The sequence below is a fragment of the Pan paniscus genome, chromosome 13, assembly GCF_029289425.2.
Source record: "Pan paniscus chromosome 13, NHGRI_mPanPan1-v2.0_pri, whole genome shotgun sequence".
Classification (NCBI taxonomy): domain Eukaryota; kingdom Metazoa; phylum Chordata; class Mammalia; order Primates; family Hominidae; genus Pan; species Pan paniscus.
The window spans coordinates 134,122,283-134,143,935 of record NC_073262.2 but is presented as its reverse complement, the minus strand read 5'-3'; the positions used below and the strand labels follow the sequence as shown (position 1 = coordinate 134,143,935).

General features: G+C 45.2%; 1 non-coding gene and 1 pseudogene across 2 annotated transcripts; both read left to right on the top strand.

Annotated features, from left to right (window-relative positions):
- The first annotated feature begins 8,050 nt into the window (after window positions 1–8,050).
- On the top strand, window positions 8,051–19,335 carry LOC100988264 (uncharacterized). Of its 2 annotated transcripts, none has more exons than XR_008624609.2 (4): window positions 8,051–8,467; window positions 8,898–9,003; window positions 13,199–13,417; window positions 18,189–19,335. It is a non-coding gene; the product is annotated as an uncharacterized LOC100988264 (transcript). The 2 variants fall into 2 exon arrangements; XR_010109550.1 differs by having other exon boundaries at window positions 18,186–19,335.
- Window positions 19,336–20,350: 1,015 nt separating this feature from the next.
- On the top strand, window positions 20,351–20,478 carry LOC112439221 (U2 spliceosomal RNA; annotated as a pseudogene).
- The last annotated feature ends 1,175 nt before the right edge of the window (window positions 20,479–21,653 follow it).

Genomic DNA, 21,653 nt, shown 5'->3' with positions numbered 1-21,653 from the left:
CTGCAGAGAAAGGAGCCTGTGAAAAGCTGTGCAGAGCCGTGAGCACCTGAGTGCTGCCCCTGAGCTCCCAGGGAAGTAGCCTTGGGGTGGGAGGGGGAGATGCCGGATCCCAAACTGCAGGCTGGACCCTGAAGTTGTTTCTCAAGACCAGCTCTGGACTCCCAGAGGCCTGCTTCAACCACAGTCAGAGGCACCTCATGCTCGAGGCACCCTGGACAGCACTATGAAGGGCCTTCATGTGCAGGCAGCAAGCGGACGGGCAGTGGGGTTGTTAGAAGGGTGCCCCTCTGGGCCAGGTGTGGTGGCTCATGCCTGTAATCCCAGCTCTTTAGGAAGCCAAGGCAGGTGGATCACCTGAGCTCAGGAGTTCAAGACCAGTCTAGGCAACATGGCGAAACCCCCATCTCTACAATACACACACACAAAAAGTAGCCAGGTGTGGTGGCATACACCTGTGTCCCAGCTACTTGGAAGGCTGAGGTGGGAAAATCACCTGAGCCCAGGAGGTCGAGGCTGCAGTAAGCCAAAATTGTGCTACTGTACTCCAGCCTGGGCAAATTGGAGTGAGGCCCTGTCTCAAAAAAAAAAAAAAAAAAAAAGAGAAAAAAAAAAGAAGGGTGCCCCTTTGTGAGCACCATGTATGTCTCCGCAGCATGTCAGCAACAGGTCCTGTCAGTCACTGGTTCCCATGGAAAACGGGAATAGCAGATCTGAACTCAGCCCTTGAGAAACAGGGATGGCAACGGAAAGGGCAGAAGCAAGACCTGGCAAAAGCACCAGTCATGCTGGGGCTGCATTCTCCTTGGTCCCCAGTGCTACTCCCAGGTCAGGAGGCCTCCATGCTTCTCAAAGTATCTAGCTCATCTGGGGCTCAAGTCACCTCCCCTTCCGACTGAGGTCACCACATCCCTCCTCCTCCTGCGGAGTTCAGGCCCTTTCTACTTCCCCTCTTCTCCACTCCTGCTGCTTTCCTGGGTGACGTCAGAGTCCATGGGTGACCCCACTGCTGCCCTGGGTGCCAGCTACTGATGGTTCCTGCAGCTCTGGAGACCCCACCCCAGTCTCCTAGCCCCTTGGTCACATCCTCACTCCCAGTGCCTCCAGGTGCTCTCCCATTTCAGAAAGTGTGAGCTCTTGACTGCTACTGCCTCTATCCTGCTCTCTGCTCCTATGACACATTTATTCTTTTATTTTTGTTTGAGATGGGGTCTTGCTTGGTCACCCAGACAGGACTGCAGTGGCACAAACATGACTCACTGCAGCAGTCAACCTGCTCGCCTCAAGCAATCCTCCCACCTCAGCCTCTCAAGTAGGACCACAGGTACACATCACCATGCCTGGCTAATTGTTTTTCTTGTGTTGTAGAGGCACCATCTCGCCATGTTGCCCAGGCTGGTTTGAAACTCCTGGGCTCAAGCAATCTGCCCACCCTTGGCCTCTTAAAGTACTGGGATTACAGGCGGGAGCCACTGCATCCGGCCATATTTATTCTTTAACCTCATCTAGACTTCCAGGTTCTAGACAGCTTTCTCCCAATCCATCAGCCTCCTCTGAGCTTCACTTCTTTTCTGATCCCACCATCAGTTAATCTACCCTACTCTGCCAGCGTTCCTGAGGGTGAGTACACTGGAATAATTCTTCGCTTCTCAGAAAAAGTCTTAATTTCCTTGAAAATTGAAAGTCCAAGATTAGTCTCATCAACAAACAAAGCTGCATATGCCTACCCTTCCTTCTGTTAGGCATCTACTCAGCAAAGGTAAAGTGTGTAGCACTGCACATCTGTTCTCTTCATTACCAGGTGGCATTTCCAGATCATTCCTGGCATCTGGGAGCCTATCTCATTTTTGTACACTTCTCCAAGTCTTCCCCTTTCCCTATTCTTGTCTTCTAATGGATCCATCAGGTTCTTGTTCCAAATTTCCTTGTAGCGTGCTGGCTTCAGCAGCACATATACCAAATTTCCTTGTAGAGAGGAGTTGCCTTGTGGGGGAGAGGGGGCACACCCTAGCATGTGAACTCCTTTCTTATTGGGGGGAATCTCTCACTGTGTGACTCAGTGGAAGACTAAGCCCAGTCTCCCACTTACAGGGGTGAAAGAGTTCTGGACACTCTCCACTGCTGACATCTATTGGTACATGATGGACCAAGCCAGCTGGGTGACCCAACGTGGGACCCGTATCTGGAGCAAATGACACTAAGACGCACAACAACAGGGGCAGGCGTGTCCAGGGGCAGCAGCACTGACAGCAGTATCCTGCCCAGTCTGTCTTGGGTTCCGCCCTTTTTCTCAGCCAGGTTTTCCTGCCTTCCTGTTGATATTTGAGCTACTGAGAGCATTTCAATAAGTTCTTTTTCTGCTGAAGTTGGCTGGAGTCATTTGCAACCAAGAACCTTAACTGATCTATCCACTGGCTTGAAGGTTACACATTCTGTTTGTTCTACTAGCAGTTATCTTTACAGTTTCTAAGATTAGCAAATATTATTGATTTCTTTTAAACTGCAAACTATAGTCTGTAATATTCTGTAATTATTCTAATCCCCCTCCTCCTCCTGGCAGGAAAAATGAGGACAGATTTCAGAATTTGATCCTAGAAACATACGTACACTATTTTATTTTATTTTATCTTATCTTCTTATCTTATTTTATACAGACAGGGTCTCACTATGTTGCCCAGGCCGGTCTTGAATTCCTGGGCTCAAATGATCCTCCTGCCTTGGCCTCCCAAAGTGCTGGGATTACAGGCAAGAGCCACTGCGCCTGGCTCATACTTACATTTTTCTAACAGTCTAAACCTCTTCAGCACAAGAAAAGAACCCCAGTGTGCTTCTAACACACTGAGTTAGTAGAGTGGAGTGTGGAGGTGGTGAGCAAGGACTCTCTGGTTGGGCTGCCCAGCTGTGACTCCTGGTTCTGCTGCTAATTATCCTTACATGTCAGAATGACCTAAGGCCAAAGTCAGACTGGACTGAGAGGTACTGACATTTCTAAAGAAAGAATGTACAATCTGCCTGCACACAAATGAGACTCAGAGGCAAAAACTGACAGTCTGCAACATCGTTCCAAATGGTGTCCAGGTTTCTAAATCTACAAGGTGTAGTCTGAGGATGGTGGTGACTCTCTAAAGTAAATGTTCTTTCTGTGGCCCCTTCAAGGCAATACCCCAACCTAACATTCAAGTTTCTGCACAAGGCAGGGCAGGAAAACTGGGGACTGGGCAGGATCAAAGTCCTGACGCATAGGTGCGGGACAGTGGGGACTCAGGGAAGGCGAACTTGGGTAAGTGTGCCCTGGTCAATAAGAAGAGGCCATGGGCTGGAATTAGACTGAAGAGCCTGGAAGCTGCAGCCACATCCTATGGAACATCCACAAGAGTTTCTGGAATCTTTTAATCTAACATTCAAGCCCCTTCTTCAGCTCTAAGCAACACAGGCATCATTCATCCAACATTTATTGAGCACCAACCATGTGCCAGGCACTTTTCAAGGCTGAGGCGGGGTGAAGGAGAGGGCAGATAAACATACTGGCATATAAGTGCTTTGACAGCTGGAACTCAGGCATCGAAGAGAGGCACCTGCCCCAGCCGAGGGAAGGCTTCCAGGAGGAGGTGATGTGCCCAAGTCCTGGGGAGAAGGGTCTGACTGGCCCCTGAGCTTTGGCCAGGGAAGCAGTTCCACCAAAACTGAATCAGGGGAGGAGGTGGAGAGCCTAAAGGGAATGAGGGATGTCAGGAGGCAGAATGAACACTGGACAGGCACACACAAAAGCAAAGCAACTGAGGTCCACTATCATCACTGCTGGCGTGTGGACTTCCCTGGCCACCCTTCCTGGAACTTGGACTTGGAACCTTCCCTCCAGTCTTTCTCCCTGTTCATCTCACCTCCTTTAGATGTGTTCAGGCAGGATTTCTTTTATTTGCATTTCAGGAAATTTGAAAAAAGTACAAAAAACCACCAAAAAAAATTACTTCCATTCCCAACACCCAAATTAACTGCTGTTAACATTCTGGCAATTTGATTCCATCATTTTCCTGCATATTACCCCCCTTCAATTTAATGAGTAGGCTGGGCGCGGTGGCTCATGCCTATAATCCCAGCACTTTGGGAGGCTGAGGCAGGCGGATCGCCTGAGGTCAGGAGTTCAAGACCAGCATGGCCAACATGGCAAAACCCTGTCTCTACTAAAAATACAAAAATTAGCTGTGCGTGGTGGCACGCGCCTGTAATTCCAACTACTCAGGAGGCTGAGACAGGAGAATCACTTGAACCGAGGAGGCAGAGGTTGCAGTAAGCTGAGATCGTGCCACTGCACTCCAGCCTGGGTAACAGAGCAAGATTCCGTCTCAAAAAAAAAAAAAAAAAATTTAATGAGTAACAGATTATCCCCAATCATTTGCTTTGTAAAACAACACTGCTGGCCAGGCGCGGTGGCTCATGCCTGTAATCCCAGCACTTTGGGAGGCCAAGGTGGGCAGATCATCTGAGGTCAGGAGTTCAAGACCAGCCTGGCCAACACGGTGAAACCCCATCTCTACTAAAAATACAAAAAGTTAGCTGGGTGTGGTGGCAGATGCCTGTAATCCCAGCTACTGGGGAGGCTGAAGCAGGAGAATCACTTGAACCTGGGAGGCGGAGGTTGCAGTGGGCCAAGATCGTGCCATTGCACTCCGGCCTGGGCAACAAGAGGGAAACTCTGTCTCAAAAAACCAAAAAACCAAAAACCAAAGACAAAAACAAACAAAAAAAGGCCTAAAATGATCTAGTGGAAGGTTGATCGTTATCCTGGATGGATCAAGCTGGCAACACTCAAATTGTCTGATCAATTTTAACACCACTGAATGTGGAACAACCAGATCTGAAGTGGTTAAGTGCCCCCTAGAGGGACATTACAGAAGTACACAGCACCAAAAAGAATTCTTGCAAAACAGCTGAACCTGAATCTAACCAAGCCTCTAGTTTACAAAAACACTGATGAAGGAATATGGTAAAGAACCACAAGATTGTCAACCAAGTCCAGATTAGAGACAATTCTACAGGACAACTGACAGTTTCTCCAACAAATAAAAGGCGTTTTTAAAGGGGAGGTTCTCGATTATAGGTTTTCAAAAGATTTAACGGCCAGGCGTGGTGGCTCATGCCTGTAATCCCAGCACTTTGGGAGGCTAAGGTGGGAGGATCACTTGGGCCCAGGAGTTTGAGACCAGCCTGGGTAACAGAAGGCAATCTCTTCTCTACAAAAAATGAAAAATAAAGAAAATTGGCCTGGTGTGGTGGTGCACCAGCTACTTGGGAGGCTGAGGTGGGAGGACTGCTTGAGTCCAGGAGGTCGAAGTGAGCCAAGATTTAGCCACTGCACAGCCTGGTGACCGAGGGAGACTCCATCTCAAAATTTTTTTTTAAAAAGAGACATATCAACTAAATGTAATGTGTAGATATTTTAAAATCCTAATTCAAAACAAACCAACAATTAAAAGACACTTTTTATTTTTGTTTTTTAAAGACAGGGTCTCACTTTGTTACCTAGGTTGGAGCACAGTGGTGGGATCACTGTAGCCTCAAACTCCTGGTGGGCTCAAGTGATCCTCCTGTCTCAGCCTCCTGTGTAGCTGGGACTACTGGCACACACCCAGATAATTTTTTTTTTTTTTGGTAGAAATGAGATCTCGCTGTGTTGCCCAGGCTGGTCTCAAACTCCTGGCTTCAAGCAGGAGGATCCCTTGACCCCAGGAGTTCAAGACCAGGCTGGGCAACATGGCAAAAGTCCATCTCTACAGAAACAACAACACCCCCCCCCAAAAAAACCCCCAAAATTAACCAGTGCATGCCTGTGGTCCCAGCTACTCAGGAGGCTGAGGCGGGAGGATTGCTTGAGCCTGGGAGGTCAAGGCTGCAGTGAGCCATGATGGCACCACTGCACTCCAGCCTGGGTGAGAGCAAGTTCTTGTCTCAAACAACAACAACAACAAAAAACTCCCAAAGTTTGCAATAAAGATTAACGTATATGTCTCTCCAGCAGTTTGAATGCTCTCTAGGTTAGACACATGCAAGTGGATTTGCTAAAGGAAGGAATGAGTATTTTTACCTTTACTAAAACTACCAAATTTCTCTCCAAGTGTTTGTAACAATTTGCCCTTTCACCAGTTTCTCCACAATCCCAAACACTCGTAATTTCTGTCACTCTGACAGATAAAGTATCTTATTAAGTTGCATTTCCCTAATGGTTGTATAGTTGAGCATGTCTTCATATCTTTGCCACTCAAATTTCTCCTGAAAATGGCTTTTCATATCCTTCAGCCATTTTTTTTCTTGATTTGTATTTCATTCATATTACAATATTAAATTTGTTTTGTATATGTTACAAATATTTCTAATTTGTTCCTTATGTTTTAAATTGGTTTATAGAAACTCCTGCATCCAGATGTTGTAAATTGTAATGTGGTCAAATCTGTCATCATTTCGTTGGTAGGGGAGAAAATATTTTCCTCTCCCATCTTAAGGGTTATGGCTGACACCCCTATAACAAGGTTAATGAGAGAAAGGCATAACAAATTTAAAGTCTTATGTGACACAGGAACCTTAAGAAACGAAGACCCCATGACCTAAAGAAAACTGTATTTTTATGCTAAGTCTGATGAAAGAAGTAGATAGTTGTGCAGAAACATGATTGGACAAAAGGGGCATCATCTAATGGTCATACATAGGGGTGGGAGGAGACTTCGGCATGGCCCGTTGGCTCAGATTCTTTCTTGCGTCTCTGCATGACACTTCTCCTCCCCAGGTATGGCGCAAGACTCCTCTGGAATGAGGGTCTTACAACCTACTTCACATGAGGTAGACCAGTGAATTCCTTTATGACCCTGCTTTATGGGAGGGAGCAGATTACAGAGACCTTGCTTCTGTGGTTTTCTCAACTGCCAAGGTGCCATATTTTGGCACATTTATGGATTTTGCTTGTGACTTATCCTGTCCTTGTTATTGATTTTAATAATACTTCCTGGCAGGCAGTGGTGATTCAATTTGCTAATACTTTATTTGAACCCTGCATCTGTTCTTAAATGAAATGGGCTTTTGCCTTTTCTTCAGTTGTTCTTGATCAGATATATATAATATTTTCTTAAAATATTTGGGCTAATCTCATAAAGTTAGCTAGGTAACAAGAGTTTGGTGAGGTACCAAATCTAAAACAGGTAGGCAGATTGTTTTTTCTATTCTCATTCTTTCCCAGTTTGGGTCTTTCTGAAGCTAGGATAAGGCCAGGGCTCCTTACTCAAGATCACCCTTCCCTATACCCCAAACACACACAATATCCCCAAAGTGTCACTGTTCAAGTTCCAACATGGGGCTAACTCCGAGGAGCTTGATCCTCCTACTGGGGCTACTGGTGTTAATGGCCATGAGGCCTTGTGAGAGCACATGTTCATGACAGTCCAACTCAAAAAACTACGAGAGTATTAAGTGATGGAGAATTAAACCTTAACTACCGAGCCTTAACTTCTTTAAATGAAAAATGAAACTTTTACCATCTAAGTCACACGTGTGTTTTGAGACGTCCATGATAAAATTTTGAAAAAGCACCCAGTACGCTGGGTGGCACAAACACGCAGCGGGCGAGGGCCCCTACAGCAGCGACAGCCTTAACGGAGTGACCCTCAGCTGTCGTCTCAGTGCCTCCTTCACGGCTGGAAACGGCGAGGACGCTAACATAGCCCTCACTGGGCGGGACGCGACTTAAACGGTTTAACGACCCCGAGCGCTGGGGTCCGTAAGGGCGCCGGCACACGCGCCCTTACGGACTGGTCGCTTTTAATGACTGCTATTCACTTTCCGACTGCCCCTCCGCCATGGAGCGTCGCACCGCGTGACCGTCACCAACTCCTCGAACTCTGGGGCACCTCGGCCTTCTCCCGCGCCAACCTGGCGCGAAGACCTGGGACACCGCGCGCACCTGGACCAGCGAACCCAAAACCCCGCCTCCCGCGCTAGACCGCAGCAAAATGTCCGCTCCACGCGCAGGCGCAGCACGTGCGGCCCCCTCCACCCCGGCTCAAGACTAACGCCCCCAGGCTCCCGCACCGCCCGCCCCTCCCAGGGTCGCGGCTCAGGATTGGTTCAGGGGTTGCGCGGGCTCTGATTGGGCGAGGCGGAGTCACCAGGGCGCCGTATCTTTACGTGGCCGTGTTCCCCGCGCGCCTTGGACTGGGGCAATAGCTGAGAGGGCGTCACCAGCGTGTCGGTGCCCGCGGTTTTCTTCGGGCTGTCCCCAGGCGTCGTGCCCGCGTCCGTCACGCGCGGTGGCTTGCAGGGGCGCACCGCGACAGCCTTAAAGGAAAACCTGTTAGGGACAAGGGCTGCTGTGGGCAGCGAGGGTTATAGACTCGTGTGTGTTCTGAATTCTGGTGGGGGTAGTGATGGACGCTGACCCAGTTCACAGAATTATCTGACTGGCGAAGTAAAGGTACTTGAATTGCAGGTACTGTTTTTGGCCCTTTGTCCCCTTTATTTTGGCCCAGTGTGCTTCCATTTGAGTAGTCTGTAGTGGAACTATATATATATTTTTAAACACGTGACGGATCAGAATGAGAGGAATAGGAAGGAATTCCTGGGAATTTGTCTTTTTTTTTTTTTTTTTCTTAAGGAGTTTCCACTTATCAATTGTGGCAAAAGAAGAGGTATGGGAGACCTCACCTACAACATCAAAAATCACCTTTTGTATTTGTTTTTCTGTTCGCTGGTGTGAGTAAAAGATACCAAATGAAAATTAAAAGTTAAGATGAGGCCTAACATAAGTTTATTCCAAATGCCAGTTTACTGTTGGAAATACCAGAGACAAAACGTGCCTGGCTTGGAATGTGTGAAGGCCTTGTCATGTGCCTAATAATAATCTTGTCTATTTTGAGCAGGAAAAAAAGTCAAGGTGAACTGAAGAAAATAAGTCTTTCCCCAAAGGAGGTAGAAGATGGGGAAGATGAGATGTCAGAAGCTAAGGACAATGGCAGTAGAGATGAGGTAATTATATGTAGAGTTGAGCAGAGTAGAATTTATTATTAATGCCAACAATTAAAATCCAGAGTAAAGCAGTTAAACTGCATTGTTTAATCTCAAAAGTTGGCCGGGCTGGGTGGCCGTCGCCTGTAATCCCAGCACTCTGGGAGGCAGAGGAGGGTGGGTCGCTTAAGCCCAGGAGTTTGAGACCAGCCTGGGCAACATCGCGAAACCCGTCTCTACTAAAAATACAGAAATTAGCCGAACGTGGTGTCTCCCACCTGTAGTCCCAGCCACTCGGGAGGCTGAGGCAGGAGAATCGCTTGAACCCGGGAGGCGGAGGTTGTAGTGAGCGTGCCACTGCACTGCAGCCTGGGAGACAGTCGGTCTCAAAGCAAAAAAAAAACAAAAAAACAAAAAACAACCACAAACCTCAAAAGTGATATTGCAAACTGTTCAACTAGTATTACAAGTCCACACTAAACTGGATACCAAAACCTGACCAGGTCATTTTGAGAAATCACAGACCACTCTCTTTAATGAGCATAGATACAAAAATTCCAGAAATATTAGCAAATTGAATATCAATGTTATGCAAAGAGTAATACATCATAATGTATCGTGACCAAGTGTGGGTTATTTTGGGAATGCCAAGGTGTTCTTTGTTTGTAAAGTGATACTGGTTTTCTGGTAATACTGGTTTAAATCTCTTCATTCTTTAAATTGATTCATTAAAATCCATTCATTTATGGCCCAGGAGGGCGGTGCTTTCCCTCAGCCCTGCCTGGCTGTTTTAAATTAAAAAAGAAAAAAGAAAAAAAAAAGTCTATTACTTTGTGTACCTGCCAAACATGTTTTCATATTTCTTCTTTTGACATAGTCCTCACTATGTTCTTCTGAGAGTCTCTCCTTTGGAATTTGAAAATAGATAGGTTTAAGTTGAGTCCTGAAAGAATTAAGGTGGGTTAGTGGGTACACAGCTAATGAATATGGAATGTTTCATATGTGCAGCCATTGTACAAGGGCTTTATGCCAGGGGTCCCCAAGCCCTGGGCCACAGACTGGTCTATGGCCTGTTATGAACCAGGCCGCACAGCAGGAGGTGAGTGGTGGGCAAGTGAGGGAAGCTTCATCTGAATTTACAGCTGCCTCCCCATTGCTTGCATTACTGCCTGAGCTCCGCCTCCTGTCAGAATCAGCTGCAGCAATAGCATCTCATAGGAACACAGACCCTATTGTGAACTGCACATGTGAGGAATCTAGGTTGTACGCTCCTTATGAGAATCTAATGCCTGATGATTTGTCACTGTCTCCCATCACCCCCAGATGGGACTGTCTAGTTGCAGGAAAACAAGCTCAGGGCACCCACTGATTCTACATTATGTTGAGTTGTATTTCATTATATATTACAATGTAATAACAGAAATAAAGTGCACAATCAATGTAATGTACTTGAATCATCCCTCTCCCCTCCCACCGGATGCATGAAAAATTGTCATCCACAAAACCGGTCCCTGGTGCCAAAAAGGTTTGGGACCACTGCTTTATACATTGGTTCATTTCATCCTCACTGTGACCGGGTTAGGTAGGCATCATATAGCTCCATTTTTTAGACAAGAAAGCGTGCTCGCTTCGGCAGCACATATACTAAAATTAGACAAGAAAGCAGATTTAGCCATTAACCAGCTTGCTCATGTTTCCAGAACTAATAAGTGACAGCCAGGGTTATACATAGGTCTGCTGAATCCAAACCCCCTATACCTTCCCCATTCATTTCTCAGTCTTCTCCTAAGCAGCTTGTTCTGAGAGGCAGATAGCATTTATTTGTTGTCCACTTTGAGCAGCTGGTTGTGTGATAGAAACTTTCTTCAACCCTCTTCAGTCTAATTGTTTTAATTAATCAAAAGTAAAAGTGGGTTTTGGGTGCTCTTGTCACACACACTTATTAGGGATGATGGACTTGTTAATTTACTTGACTGTAGTAACCATTTTGCCATAAGTATATTAAAACAGTTATACACTTTATACAATTTTTTAAAAAGTAAAAGTAGGGAAATCATGAAAATTATCCATCCATACCTTTTGATTTTAATTTAAGACATTATGTATTCTTTTGGCAATATTTTGATACGGGACCAAGGCCTTATCTTTGAGTCCACTACTGGAGTAGCTTATCTTCCCTGCATAAAATACACACATAATGCATCTTCTGCAATTTAAAGTTTGTTTCTTTAAAGCAAAGGAAAACTCTAACATCCTAGTAAGTAAAGCAGTTTGAATACAGATTCCCACAGTTTTACAGCTTTTCCCATTCTTTTATGGTTGCTCATGCACCCTTAACTTGATTGCAGTTTTTTAAGCTTTATCAAATACCTCCAAAGCACTGAAGTTTGTTTTCAGAGACTCAATAACTTTTTGCATTTATTTTATTTTATTTTTTGAGATGGAGTCTCACTTCTGTTGCCCAGGCTTGAGTGCAATGGCTCAGTCTTGGCTCACTGCAGCTTCCAGCTCCTGAGTTCAGGTAATTCTTTTGCCTCACCCTCCCAAGTAGCTGGGATTACAGGCATGTGCCACCACGCCCGGCTAATTTTTTATTTTTAGTAGAGATGGGGTTTCATCATGTTGGTCAATCTGGTCTCAAACTCCTCACCTCATGTGATCTGCCCGCCTCGGCCTCCCAAAGTGTTGGGATTATAGGTGTGAGCCACTGCACCCCACCCTTTTTGCGTTGATCGTATTGGTTTATGTGATGTTTAGTTAATTTTGCAGTTGAAACTGCAAATACAGGTTAGCAAACAACACAGCGGGTTTTTATTAAAGATACAGTTCAGCTCACAGGAATAGAGACATCACATTAGTAGGAGTACCACAGAGTGGCCCACTCATGCTTGGGATTTCATAAGCATCAAGTTATTATAGTAAGACCTGTTTGGAATTGAGACAGTCATTTAATCCAGCCAGTTGGTTAAGTTGACATAGATAAGAGAGCATGTACTGTATCGGTTGAGTATCCCTTATCCGAAATGCTTGGGACTGGAAATGTTTTAGACTTCAGATTTTTTGGATTTTGGCATACTTGCAGATACATAAAGAGATATCTTGGGGATGGCACCCAAGTCTAAACACAAAATTCATTTATGTTTCATATATACCTTATATACATAGCCTAAAGGTAGTTTTAGTTTTCCCTCTGGTACACTGAATAAACTGTGTTTTGCACCTGCATTTTGACGCTGACCCGTCACACAGAGTCAGAATTGGGGCTCTAATGACATGAATAATTGATGTATATTCTCCTGGGTCAGTAGCGTCCCTACTTGTAGAAATCTGGATGCTTCCCTGTGGATATTCTGGTTTGTTAGTGCTAAGTGAAGTCTGAGAATTTTTCTTTGTTTTTTTTTTTTTTTTTTTTTTTTTGAGATAGAGTCTCACTCTGTCACCCAGGCTGGAGTGCAGTGGTGCGATCTCAGCTCACTGCAACCTCCACCTCCTGGGTTCAAGCAATTCTCATGTCTCATCTGCCCAGGTAGCTGGGACTACAGTGTCCACCACCATACCCGGCCAGTTTTTGTATTTTTTTTTTTTTAGTAGAGACAGGGTTTCACCATGCTGACCAGGCTGGTCTTGAACTCCTGGCCTCAGGTGATCTGCCCACCTTGGCCTCCCAAAGTGTTGGGATTACAGACATGAGCCACCATGCCCAGCATTCTGTTTTTTAAATTTTCTTTCTTGAGACAGAATTTCACTCTTGTTGTCCAGGCTGGAGTGCAGTGGCGTGATCTCGGCTCACCACAACCTCCGCCTCCTGGGTGCAAGCAATTCCCCTGCCTCAGCCTCCTGAGTAGATAGGATTACAGGCATGCGCCACCACGCCCAGCTAATTTTGTATTTTTAGTAGAGACGGGGTTTCTCTATGTTGGTCAGGCTGGTCTCAAACTCTCGACCTCAGGTGATCCACCCACCTCCACCTCCCAAAGTGTTGGGATTATAGGCGTGAGCCACCGGGCCTGGCCTTGTTTTTTTTCTTTAGACAAGCATGTCAGGTGATTCTGGTGCTGGAAGCTTTTTACTACATTTCTCTAGGAGAAATTCATCCTAGAGAGTTGAAATAGTTGTTGACTTACATGCACGACCCGAATCTTGCACTTAGTGACTGTGCAGTGTGATGGTAGCTTCATGAAGAGGCATCTTTTCATTGTTGCTGTTTCTCCTCCAGGTTCTTGTCCCTCATAAGAATTGCAGGAAGAATACCACTGTCCCAGGAAAGAAAGGGGAGGAAAAGTCTCTGGCTCCTATGTTTGCTGAGAAGTTAATATCACCAAGCAGGAGGGGAGCCAAGCTCAAGGACCGTGAGAGCCACCAGGAGAATGAAGACAGGAACAGTGAGTTGGACCAGGATGAGGAAGATAAAGAATCCTTCTGCAGGGGGTTCCTGGTGAGTGGCTGTGAGTTAGAGACAAGCTGCTGTGTGTGCCATTCTACGGCACTTGGGGAGAGGTTCTGTTAAAAATCCATCCCTCTGAAAACTGCCTTGGCAATTCCCGGCTGATTCTTCGGGATGGGCCTCATTGATGGGGAGTCTCAGTGGATGTTTGACTTTTGCTTTCTACCTGACCCTAGTCAGAGATTTTTTCTTTTTCCTTTTTTTTTTTTTTTTTTTGAGACAGAGTCTTGCTCTGTCACCCAGGTTGGAGTGCATTGGTGTGGTCTTGGCTCACTGCAGCCTCTGCCTCCTGAGTAGCTGGGACTACAGGCGCACACCACCACACTGGCTAATTTTTGTATTTTTAGTAGAGATGGGGTTTCGCCATGTTGGCCAGGCCATCTTGAACTCCTGACCTGAAGTGACCTGCCCACCTTAGCCCCCCAAAGTGCTGGGATTACAGGCATGAGCCACCATGCCTAGCCCAGAAATTTTCTCTTTGAATACTATACATTGATGAGTTCTGTCTTTATGCTTATGATCCACGCAGGTAGGTCGTCTCAGATTTAATTTTCAGTGGTTTTTTTCTGTCTTGATGGAGTCTGTGTAACATTTAAAATATTGCTACCAAAGCAGTAATTCTTACTATAGTTATTAAAATGCAAGAACAATACATTTAAAATTATTTCATAATAAAGTTAAAATGAGGCTGGGTGTTATGGCTCATACCCTGTAATCCCAGCACTTTGGGAGGCTGAAGCAGGAGAATCGCTTGAGGCCAGGAGTTCAAGACCAGCTTGGGCAACAGGGCGAGACCCTATCTCTACAAGAAATTAATAAATTAGCCAGGTATGTGGGCATGGTGGCTCACACCTGTAATCCCAGCACTCTGGGAGGCTGAGGTGGGCGGATCACGAGGTCAGGAGTTCAAGACCAGCCTGGCCAATGTGGCGAAACCCCTCTCTACTAAAAATACAAAAATTAGCCGGGCATGGTGGTGCGTGCCTGTAATCCCAGCTACTTGGGAGGCTGAGGCAGGAGAATCACTTGAACCCAGGAGGTGGAGGTTGCAGTGAGCCGAGACTGCACCACTGCACTCCAGCCTGGCAACAGAGTGAGACTCCGCCTCAAAAATAAATAAATAAATAAATAATAAATTAGCCAGGTATGGTGGCACACACCTGTAATCCCAGCTACTAGGTAGGCCGAGGTGAGAGGATGGATTGAGCCAGGGAGATCAAGGCCTCAGTGAGTCGTAGTCTCACCACTGCATTCCAGCCTGTGCAACATAAGTGAGACCCTATCTCAAAATAAAATAAAAGTTAAAGTGGCTGTGAATTTTTTTCTTAGATATTTGTATACAGCCAGATATAAAAGAACAATTGTTCTCTGAGAGGAGAATTTGTCATTCTCAACTAGTCTATGTAATAATAATTGATTAGGTGGCTTCCCTTGTGATTCTAGGGGTGGGGGAAAAGATAAAGCTGGGATGAAAGTTAGAGAAGACCTTCCCATGAGGGCTGAAGATGATGAACAGGATGACGACAGTGGCAGTGACAAAGGCAGTGAGGAAGAGGAGGAGGGGGAAGGTCGGATGATCTGAATCAGCCCTGTTAAGCAGTATGGCTGGCATCATGGAATGCTAGTTGTAAGTGAAGCCCATCAGAAGGGGCTGTTGTATTTATTTTATTAATTTTAATAACTTTCTTATTAATTTAGAAATGCTTTTAAAAGTACCCTGACCAGACTCAACTCATGAGTCTTGTGACAATTAAGTGTAGCTTAGGAATGATGTTTGTGGATAGTATAAAAGTTTCCAGTTTACTCATTAGTGGCCCAAGCAGTTGATTACAAATGCAATATTCTGGCTTTCACCCACAGAACCTATCAAAGAAACACCTGATAAACAAAAGAAGGAAATGGCCAATCAGAAAGAGTCCCCTGGAGCCAAAAAGCAGAAATTAGGAGGTAACAGGCCGGGTGCGGTGGCTCACGCCTGTAATTCCAGCACTTTGGGAGGCTGAGGCGGGTGGATCATGAGGTCAGGAGATCAAGACCATCCTGGCTAACACAGTGAAACCCTGTCTCTACTAAAAGTACAAAAAATTAGCCGGGCGTGGTGGCGGGTGCCTGTAGCCTCAGCTACTCGGGAGGCTGAGGCAGGGGAACGGCGTGAACCCAGGAGGTGGAGCTTGCAGTGAGCCGAGATTGCGCCACTGCACTCCAGCCTGGGCAACAGTGCCAGACTCTGTCTCAAAAAAAAAAAAAGAAAAAGAAAAAAGAAATTAGAAGGTAGCTTGTTGGCCGTGGTTTAAGGCACAGGAGATGCATGGAGAATGTCACATTGGCAACAACTTAGTCTCCATTAGCCCAAATGAGCAACAATGGGATTTGCTACAGAAGCTTGGTGTTACAATTTTCAGTGGATTTTCTTTTAGTGCTACTTTTTCTGAACTGAGTTCTTTTTTTTTTTTTTTTTACCTTTTTGTGTAGCAACTGAACCATGTGTAGCATTCCAGCTGTTTGTTGGAAACCTGAATTTCAACAAAACTGCTGCTGAACTAAAAGTTGGCCTCAGTGAATTTTTTGCTAAAAATGATCTTGAAGTTGTTGGTGTCAAAGTTGGCTTGTCCAGGTAAATACCAATCAACTAAGAAGGTTTTTAAGAGCATATCAGCCCAGCACTTACTATTCCTGGAGAATTGAGATGTTCCAGTAGCTTTATACTACTTCATGATGGTTCATAGGCTGCTGTCTTCTCAGGTCCTTTTGTTACCTGCTCTTCACCCTTTGGTGGGATTTTACCTCAGTCACTTGCAGTTTAAAATGAATATGTAAAATCCTTCAGTGGCTCATGTTTAGTAAATCTGTTATATTAAACTTTGCTACCCCATTTTCCCAACCAAAATATTAAAATAATCCCAAGATCTTCCAAGTCTTAGAGACGGGGTCTCGCTGTTTTACTCAGGCTGGTCTCAAACTCCTGGGCTCAAGTGATCCTTCCACCTCAGCTTCCCAAAGTGCTGGGATTACAGGTGTGAGCCACTGTGCCCTGCCTGTTTCTTAAAAATTAAAAAAAAAAAATTTTTTTTTTTTGAGACAGTCTCCGTCTGTCGCTCAGGCTAGAGTGCAGTGGTGCGATCTCACTGTGGCCTGCTTGTTTCTTAAAAATTCCAAAAAAAATTTTTTTTGAGACAGTCTCCCTCTGTCGCTAGAGTGCAGTGGCGCGATCTCAGCTTACTGTAGTCTCTACCTTCCAGGTTCAAGCAATTCTCCTGCCTCAGCCTCCCGAGTAGCTAAGATTACAGGCGCCTGCCACCATGCCCAGCTAATTTTTGTATTTTTAGTAGAGACGGGGTTTTGCCATGTTGCGCAGACTGGTCCTGAACTCCTGGTCTCAAGTGATCCGCCAGTCTCAGCCTCCCAGAGTGCTGGGATTACAGGTGTGAACCGAGCCAAAAATAAATACATAAATAAATAACTTTTTTTGAAACAGGGTCTCACTCCGTTGCCCAGGCTGGAGTGCAGTGGTGTGATCATGGCTCACTGCAACCTCTGCCACCTGGGCTCAAACAATCCTCCCACCTCAGCCTCCTGAATAGCTGGGACTACAGGCACACATCACCATGCCTTTTTTGTACATGAGGTTTCGCCATGTTGCCCAGGCTGATCTCAAACTCCTGAGCTCAAGTAATCCTCCCACCTCAGCCTCCCAAAGTGCCGGGATTACAGGTGTGAACCATTGTGCCCAGCCAAAATTTGTAATTTCAAGCCACACTTTCTATAGCTCTTGGTTAAATTTTGTCAGTTGTTAAGCAGAAAACTAATAGAGATGTCAATAGGCAAACTCTGCACTGATTCTCAGTCCTTGCTCTAGAATGAGGTCTCTTGACTTCAGCATTACTGACATTCTGGGCTGGACAATGTTTTTTTGGAGACAGGGCCTCTGGCTCTTTCATCCAGGCTGGAATGCAATGGTGCGATCTCGGCTCACTGCAACCCCTGCCCTCCAGCTCAAGCCATCTTCCCACGTCAGCCTCCCGACTAGCTGGGACCACAGGCATGTACCACTATGCCTGGCTAATTTTTGTGTGTGTGTATTTTCTGTAGAGACAGGAAATACATGTTGACCAGGCTGGTCTCAAACTCCTGAGCTCAAGCAGTCTGCATGCCTTGGCCTCGCAAAGTGCTGGGATTGCAGGCATGAGCCACTGCACCGGGTCTGGGCTGGGCAGTTCTATGTTATGGTGGCTGTCCAGTTCATTGTGGGATGTTTAGCAACCTCCCTGGATTCTACCCATTAGACACTAGATGATTCCCTGTTTGTAACAGCCAAAAATGTCTCTAGAGATTGTCAAGCTTGCCCCCTGGGTAAGAACTAGTTCTCCATAGTTACTTCACAGTACTGACTGCCAGTTTGTGGAGCCTTGCTTTTAAATTGTAAATTAGCCAACTGCTCGTGACTTAGTGCTAATTTCTATTCCAACAGCTAGTGTGATTAGCTAACCAGAGGCATATGCTTTTCATCTTACCTGTGTGTGCTTTTTCCCTTTTCTTCTACATCTCTGTAGGAGATTTGGTTATGTGAATTTTTTTTTTTTTTTTTTTTTTTTTGAGACAGTCTTGCTCTGTCGCCCAAGCTGGAGTGCAGTGGTGCTATCTTGGCTCACTGCAAGCTCCGCCTCCCAGGTTCCCGCCATTCTCCTGCCTCAGCCTCCCAAGTAGCTAGGACTACAGGCACCCACCACCACACCCGGCTAATTTTTTTGTATTTTTTTAGTAGAGATGGGGTTTCACTGTGTTAGCCAGGATGTTCTCGATCTCCTGACCTCGTGATCCACCTACCTCGGCCTCCCAAAGTGCCAGGATTACAGGCGTGAGCCACCGCGCCCAGCTGGTTATGTGAATTTTAAATCTGCTGATCAAGAAAAAGCCTTGGAACTAAGTGATACAAAAGTCCTTGGGTATGAAATTAAAGAAACCAAAGGGAAAGGAAACAAAGGTATGCAAACAAGGTAATTTGTTCAAAGGTATCCGTGTATCTAGAAGATTCTGGGTCAGGCAGGAATATCACATTCTTTCTAATTTGATGCAAGTAGTCCTCAGTTTCCGACAGGCCACCTGCCTCCGTGGCACCTTGCCCTCTCTCCTGTGCTTGAGCTGCATGGCTCACCTTTCTCTGTCATAACATTCTTTCCAGGACTCAGTCTCTGGCTACTTGAAACCCATCCATCCAGTTTTAGCTTAAATATCACTTCCTCAGATCAGAAAACTCTTTCCTTACCCCCACACTAGGGTAAACTTCTCTACTAGACTTCCTCATTGCCCCTTTTACTTGTCCATCCTGGCACTTATCGAAGTTTATAACTACATGACCCTTCATTTACCAGTCTTCTCCAACAAGAACACATTCCTGAGAGCAGAGGCCAAGTTTGTGTTTTCACAGCGAGCATGTAGCACAGGCCCTAGCCCAGAGTATGTGTTCAAATATTTGTTAAACTAATGAAGATGTATTGTTTCCACTTTGCAACTCTTTGAGGGGTATTTTTTCTTTTTTCTTTTCTTTTTCTTTTTTTTAAACAGAGTCTCGTTCTGTCGCCCAGGCTGGAGTGCAGTGGTGCGATCTTGGCTCACCGCAACCTCCACCTCCCGTGTTCAAGCCATTCTCCTGCCTCAGCCTCCCGAGTAGCTGGGATTACAGGCACGTGCTACCACACCCGGCTAATTTTTTGTATTTTTAGTAGAGACGGGGTTTCACTGTGTTAGCCAGGATGGTCTTCATCTCCTGACCTTGTGATCCGCCCACCTCGGCCTCCCAAGGTGCTGGGATTATAGGCATGAGCCACTGCGCCCCACCCAAGGGGTATTTTTTCTATCTTAGGGGACTTTTGATGCTTACTAAATCTAAACTCACCAAAAATATTCTTTTGTTTTTATGTAGATCAAAATGCCAAAACACTTTTGATCAAGAACCTGCCTGACAAAGTCACTCCACATGAATTAAAAGAAGTGTTTGAGGATGCTTTTCAAATCAGATTAGTGAGCAAAGATGGGATGAGTAAAAGGTATGTTTTGCACCTTGTACTGAAAAAGAATGTATGTCTACTGGATACAAACATAATGGAATTTCCTTACATTCTCTCAAATCTTTTATGCCTGATTTTAGAGAAGGAAAGAGTAGTTATCCAGATTTCTGCCAGTAGGCATAAAAAGCCGAAGGGGACATCATAAAGGGACAGCCAAAACTCCTAGAAAACTGTAGTGGTGCTATAGAGAAATAGAGACTTCATCTGCTACCAAGTACAAGATTGAAGATTGGAATTTATTCATAGATTATGTACATTCCGTCTTCTCTCTCCAGGGCTGACTCCACTAGAATAATGTACTTAGTAACTTGCTTAGACAGGTACCAAAATAGCACATAGAATTGAATTGTTAGGTTTATGTTGTAACCAATTAATGAAACACTGTCCTTCGATATCTAGGCTTTGGTAGAGTAAGAGAGTGAATATGGTGAAATTAGAGAGGGTGGAGTATAATATATTTTGAAGGGATTGTCACTGAGGTGAAAATTGAGTATTGGGTTTACAGATACATTTGAGCTAAATGTGTTGGTGTAGGTGAACTCTAAAATAATCTGTAGCAGTATGTTCTGATGAACATAATCTCTAGAAAGAATACTACAGATCTTACAAGCATAAGATAGAACTGTATGTATTGACCTGGAAAGCCATGATAAATATGGGAAAACAAATCTGAAAGAATAAATTCCAAATTGTTAGCAGTGTTTACTAGGAGGAGATTTGGGAGCACTCTGCCTATAGTCTCCAGAAAACCGGCAAACAAGTTCCTGCCAAAAGCTATATAATTTCTCGAAGTTTAATTAGGTTTTAATTAAATATACTTAAATCTTTGTAATCATTTCTCTACCTGAAGAATTACTGTATCACTTCTCAGCCTTTTGGCTAAGATCAAGTGTAGTATCTGTTTTTTCAGTTTAATATCTGATATGTCCTAAATTAAAAATAATAAAAAATAAATAAAGGGGAGATAAGAGAAACCAGAGACTCCATGGCCATGTGAAATAAAGCATAGTACCTATGCCAGAAAAGAGTGTGGTGCAGGCTGGGCATGGTGGCTCATGCCTGTAATCCCAGCACTTTGGGAAGCCAAGGCTGGCGGATCATGAGGTTAGGAGATTGAGACCATCCTGGCCAACATGGTGAAACCCCGTCTGTACTAAAATACAAAAAATTAGCTGGGCGTTGTGGCATGCTCCTGTAGTCCCAGCTACTCGGGAGGCTGAGGTAGGGGAATTGCTTGAACCCGGGAGGCAGAGGTTGCAGTGAGCCAAGATTGGGCCACTGCACTCCAGTCTGGTGACAGAATGGGACTCCATCTCAAAAACAAAACAAAACAAAAACAACAACAGAATGTGGTGCATTATGTTTAAGAATCTGACTCAGACCAGGCACGGTGGCTTATGCCTATAATCCCAGCACTTTGGGAGGCCGAGGCGGGGGGATCACCTGAGCTCAGAAGTTTGAGACCAGCCTGGCCGACGTGGTAAAACTCCGTCTCTATTAAAAATACAGAAGATTAGCCAGTCATGGTGGTACACACCTGTAATCCCAGCTACTCAGGAGGCTGAGACAGGAGAATCATTTCAAGCCAGGAGGTAGAGGTTGCAGTGAGCAGAGATCGTGCCACTTCACTCCAGCCTGGGCAACAAGCAAAACTCTGTCTCAAGAAGAAAGAATCTGACTCGATATGTCCTTATTCATACCTTTCACCAAATTAAATTACAGGTTCATTAGAGATTTCATGTAAAATATGAAACCATAAAGTATTAGAGGAAGACATAGAGAATATTTTTGGGTTTTATTTGTTTTAATAATCTTCAGGAGAGGAAGGCCTTTTGAAGTATGACACAATCCTGGAAGTCCCAAAAGAAAAGATATATAAATTTGGCTAGGCACAATGACTCACACCTGTAATTCCAGCACTTTGGGAGGCCGAGGCGGGTGGATCACCTGAGGTTAGGAGTTCCAGACCGGCCTGGCCAACATGGTGAAACCCTGTCTCTACTAAAAATACAAAAAAATTAGCTGAGCATGATGGTGGGCGCCTGTAATCCCAGCTACTCGGGAGGCTGAGGCAGGAGAATCGCTTGAACCTAGGAGGTGGAGGTTGCAGTGTGCTGAGATCATGCCATTGCACAACAGCCTGGGTGACAAGAGCGAGGGAA